The 13,155-nt window shown below is 43.5% G+C and overlaps 1 protein-coding gene across 1 annotated transcript in view; it reads left to right on the forward strand.

Annotated features, from left to right (window-relative positions):
- The first annotated feature begins 1,580 nt into the window (after positions 1-1,580).
- The window catches only part of ANGPT1 (angiopoietin 1), a 161,815-nt gene continuing 150,240 nt past the window's right edge, over positions 1,581-13,155 (forward strand). The window contains exon 1 of the mRNA XM_083450598.1: positions 1,581-1,595. The gene's annotated coding sequence lies outside the window, so the exon portion shown is untranslated. The remainder of the gene's footprint in view (positions 1,596-13,155) is intronic.

The raw sequence follows: 13,155 nt of genomic DNA on the forward strand, positions 1-13,155 counted from the left end.
AGAGCAGGGGGTTAGAAAGTCTCTCAGGTGAGGTGGTTGGTGACAAGGGACTAGTCCTAGTGACATGCCAGGAGAATATATTGCTATTCTCCCAGGCTATTAATTGCGTATGGCTGCATGTTTAAACTAAATTCTCTAGTGCAGTATGTATGCTAAATTTAAAATATATTATATTTATAATTTTATATGTATTAATTTTTTTTAAAAAATGTTTAATGTTTGTTATTTTTGTGATTTCTGAACTGGCAAACTGTGGTTTGAACAATCATTAATAGTTGTTTACCTGCAGTTACTTGCAATTTACTTGCAGTTTACTTATTCAGACACCACAGTAAACTATGGTCTGAATAAATGATTACAAGAAATGCAAAGCAAAGGAGAAAACAATTTTGTTCACTATGCATTTGAACATTTCTTAAGCACCACTCGAAGTCTGCTCTGAGTTGAATACAACCTCTCATAATCAAATTTTGCATGATGGTTCTTGAGATTCAAGAGCAGTTTTTTGTCTGTGTTTGGATACAAATGGACCTCATTCTGAATCAAAATGGTAGACTGAAATTGTCAAAACTGCCCTGATTTTAATCACTGATTTCAAAACTGCACCCGTTGTTTTGTTTTCTTAGAATTCCAATACAACCCCTGGGCCAAGGCTGTTTCATAATGGGAATTATTGGCCAGCATCCATGGAAGGAACATGTGTATGCAGAAGAGAACCATGCATGCTGCTGGAGCAAATTTTCACAGTTTGTTGCTAAAGAGATAAGCCACTTTTTTAAAAGTGCAGGGATTATTGTGGCAAATATAGGATGCCAAGCTTCAGCTGTCTTACAGAGTTCTCTCCTAGATGCAAATTCTCTGCTTTTGGTCTTGGACATGGTAAACAATGGGCCAGATCTATTTTCAAATGTTATTGGCAAACCCTTGTGTATGTCATACTTAACTGAGGGCCAGGACTGGATCGACTACCAAAGCACTCAGTAGGGGCATCAGTATATTTAGGGAACCAATGAAGCACAGCACAGTTTAAGTTATTATTTCTTGCACGGATACAAAGTCTGCTGGGTAGTGTCATTAGGACTGCAGGCATATGTGCCCAATTTCAGAGTTACAGCCTCCTCAGCAATGTGGCAAGGACTTTGAATTTCACAAGACATCCACTTGGGGGAGCAGGATGTCTCAGCCTAGCCACATGCATGATTGAAAAGTTGCTTAAAGATCAGCAATTAGCAACTAGAGTCGATCTTCTTGCAAAACCGTAGATAGTGCTTTTGATTAATGAATCTCAGCAGGCTTGATACTGGTCAAGGTTAAACAAACAAATGCCTCTGAAGAGATTAGCCAAAGCTTGCGTATTTTCTCAGTGAGCTGCAGATAGTCCCGTTCACATAATTAAGAATGATACTGTAATCAATTCCATAATATTTCATATAGTACTGACATGTCAAGCCATGTGTTATGTTATGCTACCTTTTTTTTTTTTTAGGTGTGCATATCTCCATTTAGGTGCACCAATATTAAAAGAAATTAACTGGCTGCCAATTCATTTCCAAGCCTAAGCGAAGCTGCCTTCATTACTTCAATTAGATTTTCAGGTATGTCTTTCATCATTTGAACCTGCCCAGATGTCATCTGCTTATCCTCTCTTTCAGATCCTCTCACCATCAGGAGGTCATTAGAAGTTCTACCTGTGTGAGGGGAACTTCATGTTTGCAGCACTGAGTTAAATGAGTTTATATACTAGGTATCCATGAAGCCAAAGGCAAAAATCCTTTTCTTGCTGTTCTTTTTCAAAAGCAACTACAGTGGTTACATACTCCGCTAACCCAGAAATAGTACCTCGGGTTAAGAACTTTGCTTCAGGATGAGAACAGAAATTGCACAGCAGCAGTGGCAGGCTTCATTAGCTAAAGTGGTGCTTCAGGTTAAGAACAGTTTCAGGTTAAGAACGAACCTCCAGAACGAATTAAGTTCTTAACCTGAGGTACCACTGTATTAGAAAGTACAGCAAATGTCCTCAAAGCACACTACCTTTTAAAATGTAATATTGAGTATATCCTTTGTTTTGTTGTTTAGTCATGTCCGACTCTTCGTGACCCCATGGACCAGAGCACGCCAGGCACTCCTGTCTTCCACTGCCGCCCGCAGTTTGGTCAAACTCATATTAGTAGCTTCGAGAACACTGTCCAACCATCTCTTCCTCTGTCGTCCCCTTTAAATTCTGTTGCAATTATATCATGAATGCATGAAGTGGTTCTATGAAAAAAGCGTTGTGACAGACATGATGGTAACTCTATCACAATCAAGATGAGCAAAATTCCAGATAATTGAAATGTATATTATTAAGCAGAAGCAATTGCAATAGATTACTTAAAAAAAACAAAACCCAACCAACCACCAGTTAGAGAAACACATTATTTCTTTATAACTACTCCATTGTTATCGGGTACTTACTGTACATTTGATCTTTGAAGTATTGTAAAGTCAAAACATATGGCTAAATGGTTTGGGAATCACATTACTGGAATTTAATATTATTTAGTCCAAGTGAAGCCAAATGACTAAACTAGATTAAAGCTAATGTACCTTAGCTCAATTGGTTTATTGATTAGGTTTTGAGTTGAGTTTATATATAAAATATTTAAATACCTATAGACTGCATTTTTAAAAAATACAACAAGGGGGGGAGAGAGAGAGAGAGAGAGAGAGAGAGAGAGAGAGAGTTAATTGGAAAACTGAGTTACTCAATTGCTGTTCATTGAATGGCTTATCAACCCTGGAGAAATCTCCTCTCTGTACATTCAGATCTCTTGGAAAAAGTCACGGCTATTACTACTGTTACAGTAAAGAAAATCATAACAATATGCCATGAAGAATTTTTTAAAAAAACATGCTGGGCTGTGGTCTTTGTGGGTTAGTGTGGAAATGTGTGTCCCAGATTAATGTTCTCAACTGATTTTTAAGAACGCATAGGGACTAGGGCATTATGACAACTGAAAACCTGAACCTACGCAGTGTAACTCTGTGCATGTCTACTCAGAAGAAAGTCCTCAGGAGTTCAGGAGTTCTAGACAGGTATATATATATATATCAGTCTGCAGCCTCCGACACAGAACAAGAGAACCCACTGCTTGAGATTCAGCGAGGAACTGCAACGCAGGAGAAAGAGGAAAAGAATAGGGGTTTCAAAACGGAAATCAATTCAACAAAGCTAATGAATTCCAACTACTAATATTACAGAGAGAACCAATGAGGGTGTGAATAAACTGTGCAGGTGCTGTGCTGAAAGATCACACGTGCGCCATGGTTCCTGTTGTCAGGGTTACCATTTCCTCTGTCTGAAAATGTTCAAAGCAGCTGCCTTTATTACCAAGTTATCATGCAAAAAGGAAAAAGAAAGGGGACATTGGAAAACAGCTCAAGGAAACAAAACGCAGTGTGGCGTTTCCCTTTCCAGTGTAAAAATTGCATTCAAATTGCCTGCCGATTATAAGCAGAAGCCAGGAATGTAAATATATTGCTTGTGTCGCGCACAGGGCAGCCTAATAATAAACAAGGGAGGACGCACATTAAGTAGTGGCAACTAAAGGGAGGCACAATCCAAGGGAAGCAGAAAGGATGAAGAGCAAGAAGGAGGTCCAGCTATGGTTGCATAAAAAACATCAAGGATAAATTATGGTGGGTGCGTATCCTAAGATGAAAATGGGGTTTGAGAGAGAGCACCATCCCTTGTTTTGTATTTGGAAAGAAGCTTCTTCCTCTTTGGCGATTGCTTGTAGCCATGTAAGATTGTCTTCCAATAAGAATTAATAATAATTTATTATTTGTACCCCACCCATCTGGTTGGGTTTCCCCAGCCACTCTGGGCGACTTCCAACAAAGATTAAAAATACATTAAAATGTCACACATTAAAAACTTCCCTGAACAGGGCTGCCTTCAGATATCTTCTAAAGGTCAGATAGTTGTTTATCTCTTTGACATCTGATGGGAGGGCGTTCCACAGGGCGGGCACAACTACCGAGAAGGCCCTCTGCCTGGTTCCCTGTAGCTTTGCTTCTCGCAGTGAGGGAACCACCAGAAGGCCCTCAGCGCGGGACCTCAGTGTCCGGACAGAACGATGGGGGTAGAGACGCTCCTTCAGGTATACTGGGCTGAGGCCGAGTGACTGTGGAGGCCAATTCTGGATCCACACATCTTTTACACCGTAACCTTAACTTTGAACTTCCTCCTTGGTAAGAGTGCAAAGATTTTAAAGCCTTTGGCAGGATCACATTCCTTGAAAATAAATTGTAGTAACATCAAGGCTGCCATCCTGTACCCCAAGAATGAGGAACCTGTGGCTCTCCAGATGTTGCAGATCTACCTTTCCTATCATACCTGGGCCAGGCTGGCTGGCTGGCACTGATGGGAGTTGTCCTCAGCAATACCCAGAAGGCCGCAGATTCCCCCATCTCTGCTGTACCCACTTAACTGCAAGCAAAACTCTTTGAATTCAATGAGGCTTCTTCTGGATAGAGTGTATCTATTTAACAACTCGATGTACTGCTTAACATTGTACCAGACCCAGCAACTCAAATGTAACCCTGTAAGGGAGATGCAAATAAAAGAACAAGAAGGAGGTAACAAACATAGGGTGCAGCCAGGTGGTCTGTAGTGGTCCTTCAAAAATTCTTGACAGCAAAGACTTTAGCTCCTCCCCTTCATTCTTATTTATGTGCTCTCTCCCATACTCAAGGACCTTTTAAAAAATATTCTGTAAAGTGACAATTCTGGAAACATTGGGCCCAGCGATTAATAGTTGCTGCTGAAAAGTAGCAGCTAACAGCTCTGACAAGCATTTTTACTGTTCTGCTGCTCTTCAGTAGTATGAAAACACAACAGCTTCCTGATGAGTTTATAGTAATCCCAATGAAGAGTTGCAGACACCAGTTTAAAACATGCAGTAACCGTGGCAATAGGTCACTAGGGTGCTATATTGTTAAAAGCAAAATACCATTAAGAAAAAGAAAGCTGGCTTGTTGGCTGGGTGGGTACTATGCAGATGATAGGCCGTTTTGCACCACAAAATGAATCTGTGCTCTGTTTACACTAGGAAATGAAATTCATTGGCTACTGGAAAGCTACTGACCCAGGGCATAAATCACATGTGCTCTTGGTGCCATAAATTCAAAGAATGGAGGTTCATATTTGGGGCAGAACTACGATGAAACTAATGAAGCTTAAGCTTCAGGTCCGCTATTCCCAGAGGGGCCCCAGAAGCGAATTTATTCATGCATGTGTATAACATTTCCCAAATTTTCATCTCCTCCATTAATCACTCTCTTCAGTGGTGTTTTATGTCTTTGTTGTGCTGTATACCACCCTGATATCTTATGAGAGGGAGGTATATAAATACTTTTATAAAGTATCTCTCTCTCTCTCTCTCTCTCTCTCTCTCTCTCTCTCTCACACACACACACACACACACACACACACACACACACAGTATAGTTAAAGTTAAAGGGACCCCTGACCATTAGGTCCAATCGCGGACGACTCTGGGGTTACGGCGCTCATCACACTTTATTGCCGAGAGAACTGGCGTACAGCTTCTGGGTCACGTGGCCAGCATGACTAAGCCGCTTCTGGCGAATCAGAGCAGCACATGGAAACGCTATTTACCTTCCCGCCAGAGCGGCACCTATTTATCTACTTGCACTTGGACGTGCTTTTGAACTGCTAGGTTGGCAGGAGCAGGGACCGAGCAACGGGAGTGCAGCCCGTCGCGGGGATTTGAACAGCCGACCTTCTGATCAGCAAGTCCTAGGCTCTGTGGTTTAACCCACAGCGCCACCCTTAACTCACAGTGCCACCCATAAAGGTATACAGGTATAGAATTGCATTTTTCTCCCTTAAAAAAATATATATATTTAAATTCAATTTCTTCCAAAATGTTTTTGACATGGAGGCAAAATCTCCGTCTCGTTTGTGGCAAATCTAATTTGTGGCCAAAAGCCCCATGATGAATTTATTTAAGTGCAGCAATGCTACTTTGTTCCACTATCCATTCCTATTAGCAGCACCCTATTTTTAGTATAGCAAATAAGTGATAATCTCGGTTCTTATTTTCCCTTCTGATTGCAAGCATGTGGATAGCTATCCTTCCTCCTCCCCTATACATTTTCTCAATTAAAATTATCTTTCCTTTCTAGTTGCCGTTTGTTCCATGGAGAGAAACATACAGCACCATATAGGTATTTGCATGTTTTGCCCTGTTGGGCAAAATTGGAGTGCAAAAGGGAAAGAATTAACTCTCTCCTGCAGAACCACAGTCTGGAATCAAATAGGCTTCCCCAGCTGTTATAACCTTTTAAATAGATGCAGGAGATCCTTTTTACAGGTCTCATATTTTGCAGGTAAAAAGAGAAGAGTGGGAATGAGCTGTGCGATGCAGGGATGCTAGTGAGTTCTATCTATATGCCTTCCAACAAAATATCGCAACTCAAGTAATCTTGGATTATGCATGTGGTCAGTTTGTTGATGAAATATGTTAATAATTTCATGTCTCTTGTTCAAAGGAAAGGAAATTCCTCTCCCAAAAGAACTCTAGGGAAAGTGTTCCCTTGGAATAAGGCTGAACCTATACATATGCGAAAAAAACATTTTAAAATATATGTGGTATTTGCCATTAGCTTACCAGCGTTATCTAGTGTCACATTTGTATAATGCACTCATATTTCCAGCGGCATAGCTGAGTCCCAAGTGTGCACCAATTTCCTATTCTGGTCTGGCAATACCTCAGTCATTTGGGAGTACACCATATTTTCCCTTTCAAACAAAGGATGAACAAACCTATTTTCAGTTTGTTCTTGTGGTAGGTGTTTTGAACCACATGTGCACTAGATTCCATGTCTCTATCTGATATGGAACTATCAACTAATCTCATACCCCACCAGTAAGTAAGGGTCTAGAGTCTTTCTGTAGAGAAACAAACAAACAAACAAACAAATAAATAATATTTTTATTATTTATACCCTGCCCATCTGGCTGGTTTTCCCCAGCCACTCTGGGTGGCTTACAGCACATATAAAAACATAGTAAAATATCAAGCATTAAAAACATCCTGATACAGGGCTGCCTTCAGATGAACTACTGTATACAGTGGTACCTCAGGTTAAGTACCTAATTCGTTCCGGAGGTCCGTACTTAACCTGAAACTGTTCTTAACCTGAAGCACCACTTAAGCTAATGGGGCCCCCTGCTGCTGCTGCTGCCGCACCACCGGAGCACAATTTCTGTTCTCATCCTGAAGCAAAGTTCTTAACCTGAGGTACTATTTCTGGGTTAGCGGAGTCTGTAACCTGAAGCGTATGTAACCCGAGGTACCACTGTAGTTCTTTATCTGCTTGACATCTGATGGGAGGGCGTTCTACAGGGCAAGTGCCACGAGGCCCTCTGCCTTGTTCCCTGTAACCTCACTTCTCACAGTGAGGGAACCATCAGAAGGCCCTCGGAAGTGGACCTCAGTGTCCGGGCAGAACAATGGGAGTGGAGGCGCTCCTTCAGGTATACTGGGCCGAGGCTGTTTAGGGCTTTAAAGGTCAGCACCAACACTTTGAATTGTGCTTGGAAACATACTGGGAGCCAGTGAAGATCCTTTAGGACCGGTGTTATATGGTCCTGGCAGCCACTCCCAGTCATCCGTCTAGCTGCCACATTCTGGATTATAGACAGATATGCATGACTCTACTTCCTATATATAAATGGCTCCTTCTGAGCACGGTGTTCAGGGTCCTGCTTCTTCGTTTATAACCATGCATCACAGCGTGAAACTGAAGGCTGGGTATAAAAATAAATATAAAGTTCTGGCAAGCCAAGCAGTGTATAAAAATGTAAGTGATCTTTCATTAATAAGCTGCCTTGCTTAAATAAGAAATAGCTGCAATTCTTGAATCTGAACTTTGTCTCCCTCTTTGTCTCTTTCTCACTGTGTCTGCACGCTTGTTTACTTACCTTCTAATCCTTCCTAGACGTCTCCTGCTTTGATGGGTGCTGTCTTCAGGGTCCAAAATAATTAGGGTTGAGCCAAGAATAGGAGGAAAAGGTATGCTTGGGGTCCATGGCAGTGCCATATGGCAGGATTGACACCTTCTCTTCTGAAGAACCAAGGCGTTCCAGAGAAACAGCCTGGGGAGATGCCATCATGTGGAGAAAGTGGATAGAGTAAAGTCCTCACCCCTCCTCCAAACACAGAATTCATGTATATTCCGAATGTTTGAAGGTTCAAGAACTGATAAAGGAAAGTACTTCTACACATATTTAAAGGTAAAGGTACCCCTGACCATTAGGTCCAGTTGCGGACGACTCTGGGGTTGCGCGCTCATCACACTCTATAGGCCAAGGGAGCTGGCGTTTGTCCGCAGACAGCTTCTGTGTCATGTGGCCAGCATGACTAAGCTGCTTCTGGTGAACCAGAGCAGTGCATGGGAACACCGTTTACCTTCCCGCCGGAGCGGTACCTATTTATCTACTTGCACTTGGATGTGCTTTCGAACTGCTAGGTTGGCAGGAGCTGGGACTGAGCAACGGGAGCTCACCCCATCGCGGGGATTCGAACCGCTGACCTTCTGATCGACAAGTCCTAGGCTCTGTGGTTTAGACCACAGCGCCACCTGCGTCCCTTTCTACACATAGTGTATAATTAAACTATGGAACTCACTGCTGCAGGAAGCAACAATGGCCAGCAGCTTCCATGGCTTTAAAAGAGGATTGGACAAATTGATGGGAGGACAGGGGGCTATCGATGGCTGCTAGCCATGACGGCTGTGCCCTGCATCCACAGTTGGAGGCAATAATGCTTCTGAATACCAGTTTTCAGAAACCACAGGAGGGGAGAGGGCTCTTGGTCTCAGGTCCTGCTTGCCAATTTCCCATACACATCTGGGTGGCCACTGTGAGAACAGTCTACTGTATTAGATGAGCCATTGACCTGATGCAGTGTGTTTGCCATTCAGCTATCAGCCACTGTCCTCTCCGTCCTGCAACCGCTACTGAAAAACCCATCTTGCCCTGAGGAGAACGGAGGAGAAACGGCTACAGATAGTTGCCTATTCTGTTTTGCTTGTAACATTTTGATTGGTGCGTCTTGTTAGGTTCTTGTGTAAACTGGCACAGAAAGACCATTGCTCCATTGCTCACACCAGGGCCATGGTGGCAACATCTGAACTATGCATTGTGGTCTGCTTGGGTGCGTCACAATCTGTTTTCAATCCCAGACAGGTGCCAAAACACGGAGGTATACCAAGCCCCTCACAGGCCACCTCAAGGTGTGTATGTGTTGGTTTCTTTCTAAGCCTGTATGTGGTAATTCCTCCGACACCCAACAGAATTTTACTAGAGTATAGACAAGGCCTCTTCTGTTCCCTGTCTGAAAATTACTTTAACAACAATAGCGAAAACCCTACTAACAAACAGGATGGGAAATGAAACTGAATTAAAGCAGCTGCCTTAGTCAGTTGTGTAATTAGGGAACCTGCCCAAATAACCTGCAACTGATATTCCTCACAATATAGTCACATATGATAGGAATGTTCAATGAGCCCAATTTGACTGAAAAATAGCTTTCATCTTTCCTTCAGCTGCTTTCCCAAGCACGAAAAAGAGCCCTACCTTACCTTGAGGAAATATCTCTAATTTCCATTATACCCATCATGAGTGGGAAAATTAATTTCTGCCATCTGATAAGCTTCTTCTGAGGGAAATGTAGTCGCTTCAGCTCTGGTGGTGCCCTTCTTCAAAGTAAGTTTTATTCCACCCCTTTTGAGGCAGGTCTATGGAGTGGGAGACTGGCATGGAGGGCTTGGAGATTGCAGGGATAGGGTGTAGCCCCCATTACATGGTGGGCCCAGCTTTCGATGGGGCTTGATCCCGACTCAAAACAAGGCTGGGATTTTGAGAGGGGAGACTCTGCATTTTGAAACTCCCCCTCCTCCAACATCAGACCTTCGTTACTCCAAAGTAGGCATCGTCACACACCAGGTTGTGCCAACTCATGTGGGCCAAGCCCTTTTCTCTCCCCAACCCCAGTATTTTTGGAAGGGAACCAGCCCCTCCCACATGTCCCAAAAAATCAGGGGGCGGAGAAAGCCGAGTGCAGAGCCGAATGTGGCATGGTTTCAGTGGCTGGTTCCTTGCTGCAGGGAGAAGGAGGGTTGAAGCAGCTCCCCCCCTTCTGGCTGCGGCAGGAGGAGGGGCCATCTGCCATTGAAGCCACGTTACCAATGTATTCGGCTCCACCAGCAGTTCCGCCCAACATTGGGACGTTGAGCACGTGTGAGGACATTGTGTCAGCCCCCCTAATTGCCCTCGCAAGCTGGCGCATCTGGCACACACCATACATTTAACCTCCAGGCCCCCAAAATTGTGTGTGTTAAATGGTGTGTATTCAGGTTGCATACCTTTACAGCGGACAGTCCTCTAATGGGAGGGCCCTCAGAGGTCAGGGCTCTCTATTTGAAGATGCCCTCTGTCAGGTTTCAGGGACTTCCTCCCCACGTGGCAGTAGATAAGCAGAAGAAAGGAAAAGGAGTCTTCTTACCAGTTCGAAACTTTAATAATCACAGCGAGAGAAAGAACACATTTCCTAGAAATGGCGGTGCTTCCAGATAAGGTTCACACCCTCTTACATCCCAATTAATCTACTACGTCTTGTAATCTGAGTTTGTACCCTCTGTGCTTTCTGTTCTGCAGTTTTCTGAGCTCTCTGTGACTTTGGAGAAGGTTGTGTGTGAATGCTGTCCAGAGACTGTGAATCTGTTAACCCTCTCTCTTCCAGTGTTTCGTCTCCTAGCTGTTCTCCACTCAGTATTTCCCAGCTTTTGTCTTCTGAACTATGTCCCTCTGTAAACCACTGTTCCAAATGTATACTGTCCTCCTGCTCCTAGGAAGATTCAGGAACCGGATCTGGAGTAGGGGGAGGGGGAGGCTCCCACTATTCCTTATCTGTGCAGCCCTCCTCAGCACAGTCCTTGACACCCTCCATTTGAAGGACTGTCAGCCCAATTCAGTTTAAAGACAACAAGTACAATAATAATGGGAAACAGGGCCCCTGAAGCTGCCCATCAACAGTTAATACCTGGACAACCTCCTGGCCACTCTTGCGCTTTTCTGCTTGAATGTGCATCTGTACCTACCCATTCTCAGATATTGATTGGTGTTGCAGGACAACAACTACCATCAACCCTGACAGTTGGCCATGCCATGTACCATTGCCGCAATGTAGGGGCAGCCAGTCCGGCGAAGCCCTCTAGCTGATGATAGACTTCAATTCTCATCAGCCCCAGTCAGCATGGCCAACTGCCAGAGATGATGGAAGTTGTTGCCCTGCAACATTGGGAGGGCATCACGTTAGCTACCCATGCCTTAATGGAATAGTTTGGGTGACATAGATTGGTCCCTGCAACTTTAAGAGTGTTCCTAGTGTGCGGTGGAGATAGTTGAATGTCTCCCTTGCTGCAAGTTGTTCTTCATTGGCTTGGGCTCCTGAAGTTATGATTTATATGGTCTCTGAGGCAAGTTATCCTGAGACCTACAGTGTTTGCTGTATATATAGGCTTCATACGGATCTGAGTGTCTTCCTTATAATTTATTTACTCACGAAGCGGATGGGAAGGTATTTCAGCAATGCACGACAAGTATAGACCCCACCGTAACCTCAGTTTAGCCCCAAAATCTCCTGCAGCTCTTGGCGCAAGGAAGTCAAAGCTGCTCCTTTCTTAATCTCTGATTAGAAGTTCCTTTCCCCGTTGCAGATAGGTGTGCCTTCCAGGAAAGTGTTGGGCGTTCAACCGACATTTCAGGGCCCCCGCCACCCAAGATGGTTTAGTAGATCATGAGGCAATTTATCACATACTTGCTAGAGTCTTGAGAGACAAAGGAAGTACTTCTTTCACATATCTATATATTTTAATGGATGGCTACAAATTAAAATTAGACAAATCCAAGGGGGATATGTTGATTGTTCCCTCTATTTCTGATTGTCAGGCTGTGAGTATCATTTGTTTTGTAGCCCAAATTGCACAACCAATGCACCAGAGGGAAATATTAGTAGGCTTGTGGAGAACCCCAAGGTTTGCAAATACAAAAAACTTTATGGGGTGGGGGGAAAGCTCATGGGAAAGTCATCTCACCACTAAAGACTTAGCAGTCTCCGTTGTCATAGAATGATGGATGAATGTGGCTGCATACATGCCATATATTTAAAGCACAAGATGTCCCCCTCCAAAACCCCTAGGAATTGCAGTCAGCTAAGGCCTCTGGGAGTTGTAGCTCTGAGAGGGGTGAAAACTAGAGTTCCCATGATTCTTTGGAGAAGTCTTGCATGTACACAGCCTGTGTGAGTGCCTGGAGGAGAAACTGAGTGAAGGGGCTAGAATTCTGAACAGCAGTCCTTCACGGTGCAACATTTTATTGTAGGTTCTACCTGTCAGTAGCCATGATGGCGAAGGGTTTAGAAGAAGGGGGGTTTCCCTCTGAATTTTCACTGCTAAGGCCTAAACAACAGGGAATGTCTGTCACCTTTATATCCTGTTTGAACTTTCTGAAGGCATATAACTGTGTTTGAAACTTACTGAGGAACTCAAAAGACCTTTGATCTGAGCTTTATGGTCATCTTCTTATGTCCACGCAGTTCCTTCCGTTACCACGATTCTGTGCTTCTTTAGTCAAGGGCTTCCCACTTTGACAGTTGTTAATGCCGGCTATTAATTGAACTGTGTGAAGGTTGTGTCAGAAGCACATTACGTTGTAAATCATGTGTCTGGTAGAAAAGCGTTCATGATTTCTATTTTTGCCATGAACAGGAAATTGGGTTGGAAGGGATTCAGGTATTTTGTGTGACGTGAACGTAACTTAACTTTATCTAGCAGCTTCAAAAGCAGGCAAGCAGGCAGGCAAGCAAGCAAGCAAACAAACAAGCAAACATAAAAACCCTATGCCAAACCCAAACAAACAAACTTTGCAAACAGTTTGTCACCCTTTTCAATGCCAAAGATATCAATTCATGCACACTTGTACTGATGCCGGTGTGCACAGATAGACAAGATATAGATTATGAGATAGACAAGTGGATATAAAAGCATCTTAAAGGCTGGGGCTGCAGACACACCATATATTTA

The sequence above is a fragment of the Podarcis tiliguerta genome, assembly GCF_965153285.1.
Source record: "Podarcis tiliguerta genome assembly, chromosome: 7".
NCBI lineage: Eukaryota > Metazoa > Chordata > Lepidosauria > Squamata > Lacertidae > Podarcis > Podarcis tiliguerta.